This window comes from Artibeus jamaicensis, unplaced genomic scaffold (genome assembly GCF_021234435.1).
Source record: "Artibeus jamaicensis isolate MK-2021 breed Jamaican fruit bat unplaced genomic scaffold, CSHL_Jam_final contig_233, whole genome shotgun sequence".
Classification (NCBI taxonomy): Eukaryota; Metazoa; Chordata; class Mammalia; order Chiroptera; family Phyllostomidae; genus Artibeus; species Artibeus jamaicensis.
The window spans coordinates 69188137-69200279 of NW_026521486.1; the positions used below are offsets into that span (position 1 = coordinate 69188137).

Genomic DNA, 12143 nt, shown 5'->3' on the forward strand with positions numbered 1-12143 from the left:
AATCTGTTTATTAATACACTAGAGTGTTTTAGTCCTCTTTGCACAGTAACAATAAGTCAAAATCTCAGTGGTTTACAACACCGAACATTTTTCCCAGACATATCCCATGTCAGCGTCTGTGAGGAGTTGATGCTCACCTTCTCTACATGTCTTCTAACTCTGGATCCATACAGAAGAGAAGCCTCTACATGACACATAATTGGTTTTGTGACAGAGAGAAGCATCCCAGAACTGGCAGAAACATGTAGAGGCTTTTAAGGCTTTGACGTGGCAGTATGCATATGAGCCACGCTACTGGCCAAAGCAATTTTCATGGACAAACACAATGTCAGTGAGTTGGAGATGCACATTCACTGCACATAATGTTTAGCAAGTCACAAATCAGCAGGTGAAGATACATAATTCTTTTACAGAAAGCAGGAGTGTATGTTTGGGAAGAATAGCAGGCTATATATTTTATTTTTATTAAATTTAGATTAAAAAATGTAAATGTATAAACACATCCAAATATTTTTATAGAACAATGACTGACATGAAGTACACAAAAATATTGTTATTTTTCTTTTGATAAAATATATTTGGTAATTTTCTGCTTTTAATCTTTTGTATATTACAGTTTTTTAATAATGCGCATATATTTTTATAAACTAAAAAATATAAGTGCTTTTTAAACTGTCATCTTTATACATTTTAAGATATTTCTGATTAGAAATAATGTATTAAATTTTACATTTCATTGACCATCAATAATTATTTTCACTGAAGGTAAATATTGACTCTCCCTTTAGATCAATAAATCATGATCCATTACTCAAGAGAAGTCAATATCTACTTTATTGTTTCTCTAGACTCCAAATGGAAACTTTGATGAATGTCTTTAAATTTTCTCTCAAGTTTCTGATGGAATGTTCTTTACCAACGACTATAGCTCTGAAAGTTGTACAATTAATCATGAAATAGGTCCTCATATCTTAAAAAGAAATGAACCAGTAAGTAGTAAAGAGATGAACTGCTCTGTTTTCTTTCTCAGTTATATATTAATGTAAAAAAGGAAGCTCATGCAAAAGAAAGTACCTCCTCTCAAGGTTTTTGTTACACTAGATTCTTTAATATTCTAATGATTTCCTGAAATCTAATAGTAGAGCTTATTCCAATATTCTTTTTATTTTTCTCTTATTTGATTAATATAGCTACCAAGAGTTCCTCAGTGATGATAGATTTCACATAAAAGTAAATATTTACTTCAAACTGTTTATCAAGAGAAAAGAATTCACACACACAAAGAGACAATTTAAAATAAGTATATTTACTTTTTCTAAAAAACATATTATAGAGTAATAATATACGAATATTACTGACTAAAATTAAAAAGAAATAGAAATTCTGTCCTGGCTGGTGTAGCTCAGTGGATCGAGCATGGGCCTGTGAAGCAAAGGTTCGCTGGTTCCATTCCCAGTGAGGGCACATGCCTAGGTTTCGGGCCAGGTCCCCAGTGGGGGACGCACGAGAGGCAACTACACACTGATGTTTCTCTCCCACTCTTTCTTCTTCCCCTCCCCTCTCTCTAAATAAATAACATATTTAAAAAAAAGAAATAGAAATTCAAGTCTATAGTGATTATTTTGATATTTATTCTTTCCATGTTGGTTATTGTATTTGTTAAGAAAAGGCTTAGGATTAAAATTTGTCCTAATTTAAATCACCTGAAAGATATTAAGTTTCATATTAGTGGCCATTGTTAAACATCAAAAGGTCTCTCACAAGCCATTCCTCTAAAAAAAGAATGTTTCTAATTTATAGCATTTTAAAATTAAGTCTACTGTTTAAGTGTTTCGAAGTTGTTTATTTGCACAAGTTTTTAAATTCCTCATTTAGGTCATGTTCAGCTCTTTCATTTCTTCTTTTGTACTGAATGAGGAAAACAAACAGCTCCATTGCAATGATCTATAGTTAACTTTGTAATCAGTAGTTCGGGAAGGCCACAGAATGTCAAAATTAAAAGACTAATTCACATGAGAAAACATGTCAATAACAGCCAAAAACAAAGCTAGTCACACTGAGACTGTCTCCTATCTCAGTGTAACCCTGTAACCTGAAACAAGCGCTAGGTTAGACCTTGAACTTAGACTTATTATTTGCTGTATTCCTCTGTGGCTCCCATGCCTTTCCTTCTCCCAGATAACTCCTACTGATGCTTTTGAATTTAGCGTAAACATAAGGTCCTCCAGGGTCCCCTGGCTGACAAGTTCCCTTCATCAATGTATGTCAGATGCCTTTACAAGGTGTTTTTATGAGTTCATTTAGCCCTTGCCACTTTTATTTTCTATACTCATTATAATTGACACTTCATTAATTGTTAACTTTTCTGCTAAACCCATAAGAATAAAAAGTTCTTGAAGAATATAACTGCCATATCTATCTTCCCATTAAAATATTTAATACTTTTTAATTAACACAGTAATCTATCAATGTGTGATTGTGAAATATTGGTTCAAATGAGTTAAATTGCATTTAAATGATAAGAAGCAATATAATTTAGTGGTTATAAACATAAATAATCCAGGCTGTTGGTTTGATTCCCAACCTTCTTACTTAGTAATCATGTAATCTCCAGCTAGTTGTTCAGTCTTTCTGTGCCTTAGTTTTCTCATCTATAATGTAAAATTTATATTATTGGGGTATCATAAAAATTTCCCTGGCTGGTGTAGCTCAGTAGATTGAGCTATGGCCTATGAACCAAAGGGTTGCCAGTTAGATTCCCAGCCAGGACACATGCCTGGGTTGTGGGCCAGGTCCCCAGTAGGGGGTACTTGAAAGCCAACCACACACTGATGGTTTTCTCCCTCTCTTTCTTTCTTTCTCCCTTCCCCTCTCTCTAAAAATAAATAAATAAAATATTTTTAAAAATATATTTTAACATGTATTAATGCACAAATCATTCTATGGAATAAGTTTTACACTATCATATATAGATGTATTAACTAAGTTATGTTAAAATATTTACAATTCAAAAGCATAAGGTAAACTTACAACTATTCTAACCCAGTACAAACATGGGACACAAAATGAATTTAATTTCTAAAATATAATATTGGCATGTAAATTCAACATTTTTACTATTTTTCCAGATGGTCTCCTGCCTTACTCACAGTTACAAAGTTATGGTAATTATGCAGTTGCAAATATATAATGCATTAATCAATCTATTTGGAAAAATAATATACAGATCCCAAAACACCAAATAATGCCTCCTTTTTGTTACAAAATCTTTTATTACAAAGTCATAAGCACAATTCTATAACATAATAATGTCACACTCAAGCACACTATATTATGTTTTAAGTGAAATGTTCACATTAAAACTATAAATTATTACACACACATTATTACCCTACCAGCCACACTCGAGCAGTCATTACTTCTGCCAGACCACTAGAATGCCTAAATTCACTCATCACCATTAAACGCCCTGTAGAATAGAAGCTAAGTTATGTGCTCTGATGTAGCTTGCATTCTAGTGGGGAGAGATAGGCAATAGAAATAAAATACATAGGTACTAAACAAATATGAGGTACTGGTAAGTGCTACATAGAAAATTAAAATAGAGCTACGAGATAGAGGTTGTCCGTGTGGCTGCCACAGTTTGAGATGTCAGGGAAGGAATCGGATACTTAAACTGACATTTAACAGAGATCAGAATGACAAGAAGGAGCCAGCCTTGAGAATATGAAGCAGAAGCATATTTTAAGCACAGAGAATAATTTCTGCAAAGACTTGGAGATGAGAACAGGCTTGCCATACTAAAGAAACCAAAAGAATTCCAGTACTTTTCAAACAAGTAAGGAGAGAGGGATTCAATCTGAGGTCTGAATGTTTAGCAGGAACCAGTACATATGTTTAAGTTTATAAAGAGTTTGGCAATCATTCTAAGTAAAGAAAATGATAAGAATTGTTAAGTAGGAATTAGCATGCTTTGATTTAACATCAATGCCATTTTTCAGATCACGCTGTGGACAACAGAAGGAGACAGCAAGAAGTAAAGCTGCAAAATTAGTGAACTGACCCCCACCGTGATCTTGCCCAGACATCACAATGACTTGGATTAGGTAACAATAGTGTGAATGGAGAGAAGTACATGGACACATAGTAGAGGTCGGGGTACAGGACTTGTTTATGGGCTAGATGTGAAATGTTAAAAGAGTGTAACCAAAGTTAGACTAATGATTTTTGCTTTAAGCTCTCGGGTGGACTCTGGTATCCTTACTGAAATGGTGGCCAAAAGCAGGTTTGAAGACTAAAGGCAAGAGTTCCCTTTTGCTAACACTAAATTTAAGACCCTTAGTGCTCCCTTCGGTAGCACAAATACTAAAAATTGGAACAATACAGAGAAGATTAGCATGGCCCCTGCGGAAAAAAAAAAGGCTAAAATTCTAATGAGAACTCAAGACTTCAGAGACAGATTCGGGGAGCAGATCCATGCTTAATATTCGGATTTGGGAGTCATCATCATATTAAGTCAGTGCCTATGCTGTGGTTTCATTACTCATTTCAAATGTAATTAGCATCTAATTTATTTCAAGTCTTTTTTTCTGATTTCATACACAGCACTGATTTGTGTGTATTTGAGAGAGTTAATGTAATGCCAAACATTGCTCTTCTTTTATAATTCAAGCACTTTATGCCAAAGCAGGTATACTTCAATTTCAGATATTTTTTCACTATGACATTTTATCAATAGTCATTTGGCAACTAGGCTTTTCCAGATATGAGAAGGAAATAGATAATTCTCAAGTTACTTGTGACAGATACTGTATTGAATTGATTAATGAGCTCATCCTGCTTTTCAGTTCACCATGAGCTTTAATTCATCATCATGAATTGCCATTAAGATTACCAAAAATTCTACAAAACAATGTTTTGTATGTAACCTCAATGATCAGCTCTAGTCCTGCAGGTATATCATTTGAAATATGATATCACTATACCAAGAAAGTACCTAATTTGGTTTTAATGTATTCTCAAACTTAGACAATAAGATACCTAACTCTCATTTTCTCATTAGAGTTCCAAATAAATACACACTTTCTCCAAATCCAGAAATAAGAAAATGGTCTATTTCAATACAATTCAAGTTGCTGATTTGCAATAAAAATAAGATTGGCATTTCAGCTAATTACATCTTACTCCATATATTATTCATTTGTCAATTATCACCATCATCTGCAGATTCTCAAGGAAGAAATATGGAAAAAAATATGTTGGAAGAGAATTGGACAGCAGGAGGTATTTCAAAATAGAAAATTTGAAGAAAAAAAAAAAGGAAAAGAAGCCAGGGGTGTGCAGTGGCTCCAGAGAAATGGAGGTGGCTTTAGATAATGACATTTCTGGGGAGATATTGGAGGGACAGTTGGACACTGCTTCAGGGTGCTTAGGAAAGCCCGAGAGCTGATTAACAGGGTTTATGAAAACAGTGATGTTGAATAACCTTCCTCTAACACTCCCTAAGGTGTGCAGTATGAGTGAAGTTGTATCCACATATAAAAACATTTGCACTTTTAAGTGTGTTTGGGAGGTTTACACGAAGTACAGTATGTTACCTGGCCTATTAAACTCACTTGCTGCCACCCACTTCACTAGCAATTACAGGCCCTGTCCACTTCGTGAGGGGCAAAGTGACTCATGTGTCTGAGATAGGTGGTTTGACTGCATTCCCGTATTTAACTTTAAAGACCAAAAATGCTATTTATGGTTAAATGCAGTGTAAAACGCAATGTTGTCGTTGTGTTAGCCACCCCGTTTTTACTTTTCAACAACTTGAGAGATCTGCATGTGTGTGCTCTGCCAAAGTCTTGGCAAGAACTCCAGAGTTTCAAACAAGATCAACATATTCACATGCCATGTTGTATAATAGACATTTATACTTAGGGTTAAAAATTTCTTTATTTTTAATTGCCTGATTATGTTCCTGTTGGGGCAATTTAAAATGTTATAACTTTATATACCTCCCTTTGGAAAAATACACTTTTTTCATACAGCATCACTCTGTGCCTTAGAAACTAATCTGTTTGCTTCATGAGAACAAAGGTGGAGATGGCAGGGGGCATACAAATTTACTAGCTTCTAAGCAGCAGTACTAATACCACAATGAAACTCAAACTGTTTAATTTTTTGGCAACTGAATAGACAATTGCCAGCAAGTGATCCTCATTTTTTCCTGACATCCCATTTCTCTCTCTGTTCCTATCACCTACCACTGTGAATTTATAATTGCTAACAAAGAATTGCAGTACTTTTGCCAGATTTAAATGGATTTCACAACACACTGATGCAATTACATGCCCTTTCCTTAAAGGCTAAATGTGTATCTGCTCCACAGTGTGCCACATGGCAACGGAGGAGAATTTCTGACTTGCTGGTCTCCTAAGTTAGTGAAGAATGCCGTTCTCCTCTTATATACTTCTGCCCAGACTGAGGATATTAATTTACAATGGGAAAGAAATAAAGATTTCATTCTATCCATTTAGTACCACCAAAGCTGAGAGAGGTCATGCAATGCTTTGGGTCTAGTGTAGATTGACAGGCAACATTCAGGCAAGTCACATAAACACTCAGTTTCTTAATCTATAACTTGAGATGTTAAGACTTTAAAGTCCCATTTATAGGTACCACTTACATATATTTAAAAACTCAGGAGCAGGGCCTGAGACCAGTGGCTTGGGACAACTCTTCAACACTAGTTTCCTGACTTGCTCTTCTGTCAGGCAGTATCATTTTCTTGTTCATCAGTTCAGGGTTAATTGGAGTTACAAACTAAAATGTTATTACTTGCATACAGTATTCTCAAGTTGACTCTAATATTAAACTGGGACCCCTCATGCTGAGTGTCTCTTATGAGGTCAGATTTCTTCCTCCATCCATCCCTAAGGAAGTAACACAATATAAAAACAGTTAGCTAGGCACATGCAACTGTGCTGGAACAATTGTCCCTGATAGTGGATTACCAGCTGCTTGGAAATGGGAGAAATTCCCCCATTTTGCTCTATCTCCAACCTTGGAATGTGGATATAAAGTGAGCCTAGTAAATAGCTTCTGTTTCCATCAGTAAGTAAATTACAGGCATGTCCCACAGGGCAGGCGGGAAATGTTTAAAACGATTTATTGACATACCCATGAAAATAGGCAACATCTCAGACTTAGATTCTTTGCTGTTATCTTTCTTGTACCCTGAATAAAACCACTCTCTTCATAACCATTAGCAGAGGTTGCAGTGATGCATCATAGTAACTTGAAGTCATGAAGTTTAACATATGCCAAAGATCATAAAAGTTCCCCATAAGAAAACAAAGCAAAGGAAAAAAAAATCTGTTCTCACTTGATCTGGCTTTTAAAGAACACCATGCCATGTGATAGATAGCATTCAGCCATTTGTTGAATTGCATTCCTGCAACAGAAAATTAGAATTTATAATGTTGTCACTATTTCTTAATCGAACTACTTGACACTTAAAATCCAATAGGGGTATAAACAAGGAAATGACTGTTTCTGCAGCCACCGCTTGGGAAGATGCTTTGTGCAATCTGTTGGCACTCTTTTCCTCATTTCTTGATGAGATACTAGGCCTAAACCATGGTGTTTCTTCTTGTTTACCAGCCCCCTTTCGTTTTTCCATCTTGATCATTTCTATGAAAACAGTCCATTTCAGTTATTTTCTGCATCAAAAGCTCCAATCCAAAGTAAAGCAAACCTTCATTTTCAAATGCAAGTCAGCTAAAATCTTGTTCTTTGACCCATCTTTCCACTCCAACTCAGGTCTGTCTCATGCTCACAGGTGTTCTATTTCTGAGCACTAAAGATGTCAAATAAGTAATCTATAGGGAACTAACTACAAAATCATCCCCTGAAGTTTCTGGCAAAGGACAGTGTGTCAATACACACTGCTTTACGAAAATCCAGTGTATATCACATTTATTCCATAATAAATTTTTAAGAATATATGTAATTTAGGATATTTTAAACTTTAAAATAAGATATTTTAAACTTTATTAATTTTGCATAGGTAAAATAATTAAACAATAAAAAGGGTAAAATAGAATGACTATATCTCTCTTCTACCATCTATTAATTCCAAACCACAGTTGCTTTTCCAAAGGTTAAGGTTATTTTCAATTCTTTCATATTCTTCCATAAAAAAGTTAGGTAGACCACAATATCTACATACATTTGATATGCATTATATTTACACAAACATGATAATATAAACACTGCCCTACATCATATTTTTCTCCTATACTTTTTCCATATCAATATGGTAAGATCTTTATTGTTTGTAATAACTATATCATATCCCATTATACTATATAATTATTTATTAAATGGACTTTTGTTCATTCCCACATTCTTATTTAGATTTTTTAGCAGTTTTAAGGGTTTTTTTTTAAATGAGCAGAATGAACACAGAGTTCTCCTATACTACCTCATCCCTCCCTCCAGTTTCCCCTCTTATTAATGTGTTCCATTAGTGTGGTATATTTGTTACAGTTAGTGGGCCAATATTGGTATATCATTAACTAAAGTTCATTAGGGTTCACTCTTTGTATTTTATATATATTTTTTAAATTTATTTATTGATTTTTAGAGAGAGGAAGAGAAGAAAAGAAACATCAATGTGTAGTTTCCTCTCAAGTACCCCATCTGGGGACCTGGCCCACACCCCAGGCATGTGCCCTGACTGAGAACACTTTGAACTGGCAACACTGATTCACAGCCCATGCTCAATCCACTGAGCTACACCAGCCAAGGATGTATTTTATATTCTATGGGTGTTTAACAAATGTATGACAGCTATCGGCCGTTCAAGTACAAAGTCTGTCTAGAAAGTGTCCAGTCATGTGCTATGAAAAATAGAGATGTACTGAAGAAGATAAAAGACATAGAAATATTGTAGATAGAACAATGATGCCTCAGTCCCCTTCAAAGTAGGCACCTTGGGACATCACACAGTTCTCCCAAATCGCTGTCAGGTGCCTCATCACATTTTTCAAAATCTCATCAATGGTCTGAATCTCTTCGCTTTCAAAGGTGATTTTAGTTTGGGGAAAAACCAGAAGTCACAGAATGCCAAATATGGGCTGCAGAGGGGCTGAGTCACCTGTGTGATTTGATGTACTGCCCAAAAAAATCTGCATGAGACATGATGCAGGAGTGGGTGCATTGTCATGATAAAACTGCCAGTCACCAGTTGCCCATGGCTGTGGCCTTCTGAATCATCCAAATAGCTTTCACAAAAGAATGTTTAAGCTTAATCCAAAATTTGATACAGATTTGTTGCTCTAGTCACTCAGTCATTTCGAATGTGACGGCCACCCAGCACGCCTGCTCACTCAACAGCATCTACTGCCCCCACTGACTAGTACAGTGAAGTCCTCATTGTTCATGCATGTGCATTCCAGCCCACGCCTTTTGGCTGCCAGTTTACAATGATGTCCAACAAATGATTCTCATTATATCAATAGTGGCTTGACTTTTTCTGGACAGACCTTGTATCTTACAGAATAGTTTCATTGCAGTAAAAATCTCCTAGGCTTCTATTCATTCCACCTTCTCTCTTCCAGAATCCTGATCAACCACAGATCATTTTACTGTCTCCATAGTTCTGCCTTTTCCAGGTCATATAGCTGCAATATTGCTTTTATAGATTGGTTTTCACAATACAGAAGTTTTTCACTTTAACAAAGTCCAATTGTTATAGTGTGCATATGAACCTTCAAATTTGTAAGTTGAAGTCTTAATCCTCAGTATCTCAAAATGTGGCCATATTTGGAGACAGGTTACTTACGGAAGAAATTAAGTTAAAATGAACTCCCTAGAGCAGGGCACCAAATGGCAGACTGAATCAAAATCCGAAACCCAACCATATGCCCCCTCCAGGAGACATATCTAAGATGCACAAACAAATATAGACTCAAACTGAACGACTAGGAAATGATTCTCCAAGAAAATGGCATCCACAGAAAAGCAGGTGTAGTCGTATCTGACAAAACAGATTTCAAGATAAATAAGGTAACAAGAGACAAAAACGGACACTTTATAATGATAAGGGGACACTATGTAGAAGACATATCACTTCTTAATATATATGCATCCAATCAGGGAGCACCGGCATGCAGGGGTGGGCCAAAGTAGGTTTACAGTTGTAAGTACACAAAACAGAGTTTATTCTTGTATTGTTGCTTATTTATTAATTATTGTATTTATTAGTATTATTATTTAGCTACTTTTGCCCACCCCTTTAAAAATGCAACCAGTAACAGAACCAAAGGGAGATACTGGCAAAAACACATCATATTAGGGCACCTAAATACCCCAATGACAGCCATAGGAAGATTATCCAAGCAGGATATTCAGAAAGAAATATTGGCCTTAAATGACACATTAGATCACATGGCCACAGTTGACATTTACAGAGCCTTTCAACCCAGAGCTTTAAATTATACATTCTTTTCTAGTGCACCTATGTGCTTTTAAAAGAAAATGTATTCTCCGTATTCTGAATACACACCGTACATACGTAAAGTAGATCAAGAATAACATTTCTATTGTTCCAATATTACTTAGCTTTACTTGTAAATTTGACATTTGTGAAGAGAAATATACCAAAATCTCCACCATGGTGGTAGATATGTCAATGTAGATGCTTTTGAGGTCCATTTAGAAGGCTGCTAAAATTTGGCAGTGTTTACTAGAAAAAAATATCTTTATTCAGCCTTTAGTTTTGTCAGGCTTATGATTTTAGGATGACAGTTATTTCTTTTCTGCAATTTGAAGGTTTCCTTTTGCACAGCAAAGGAAACATCCTGGTTTCAGATGTCAGGTCCTACCTTTTGTGCATTCCAACCACGAACCCATGTGCAGGTGCTTTGGAAGTGACATGTTATCAGATTTTTTAAACCCGAGTGGCAAAGATTGTCAGTTTTTGTCTCCAAAATTCCCAACAGTTGTACTGTTGTGTAGGTTGAATCACATATGAAATTGCAGCTGTTTGACTGTTTTTGATGTGTATAAAAGGGCAGTCTGATTGGATCGGCCTAATATGTTATCTCTCATTTCTTTTTTTTTGCCTATTTTAAAGATCAACTCTTTTACATTACTAATATTCATTTTCACTCAGAGATGTATTTGGAAGAATTTCTTTTCATTTCCCCTTCTAGAAATATATTGCTTTCTTTATCTTATGATTTGTCTATTTTCAGTTATATAAATGTTATCTTTAAATGTTTCCTCCCCATGTTCTAGTATCTGTTTCTAGATCGCCAGATGAGAACTAGAACTTCTTCCTCTGTTATCTACATATTTTAAACCTTATTTTACATTCTCAATACTCTATCTCATTGTGTTTCATTTTGTACATTTTCCTTATATCTGTCTTTCAATTTATGAATCCCTTTTGTCGTGATATAAACTGACATTTCATTCTTTGAGGGATATTCCCAGTTTCTTTCTAAGAGGTCTCTCTTGTTCCCAGTCAAATCTATCTGGTGATTTTTTTTATAGTCACCTATGTCTAACCCATACTTTTAATGACTTCTATTTCTCTTTTTAGATGCGGATTTTATATTCTGCACCTGATGATTTCCATATCTGAATTCACTGCAGGCAAAGTTTTGTCGTCTATTTTTCCTGTTGGCTCTTTTTCCTGGTGCATTTTTCTGGTAATAATTTTTGACATAAAGTTTAATGCAACTTTATCTGAGAAAATTCTTTGAGACCTGTTTAAACATGACTTTCTCAAGAGAGAGCTTGCATTTCCTTCTGCCAGGATGCTTAGGGGACTGCCAATCTGGGGCCACTCTCAAACAAGGTTCAGCTTGAGGTTTCCCTGAACATACCAACTTGGTGAATTCTGACAATTCACAGTGTGTGGATTAAGGTATGGGATCAAGGGAATTTTTTTATTCTATAGAAAATATTGTAACAGTAAAGTAAATGGCTTTAAAGTTGCATATTATTGACATATTTGCATATTTGCAGTAATTACTCAGCGTAATTATTCAGTATAAAAACTGAGTAAGACATAGGGTGGGGGATAGGAACAATAACTTGAGGGAGTGAGACTAGTAATATGCAATGGACCTCACATTGGGTGG

General features: G+C 35.3%; 1 non-coding gene across 1 annotated transcript; it reads left to right on the plus strand.

The window, feature by feature from the left end:
- Positions 1–4341: 4341 nt before the first annotated feature.
- Positions 4342–4450, plus strand: LOC119045671 (U6 spliceosomal RNA). The gene has a single exon (XR_005081840.2). It is a non-coding gene; the product is annotated as a U6 spliceosomal RNA (small nuclear RNA).
- The last annotated feature ends 7693 nt before the right edge of the window (positions 4451–12143 follow it).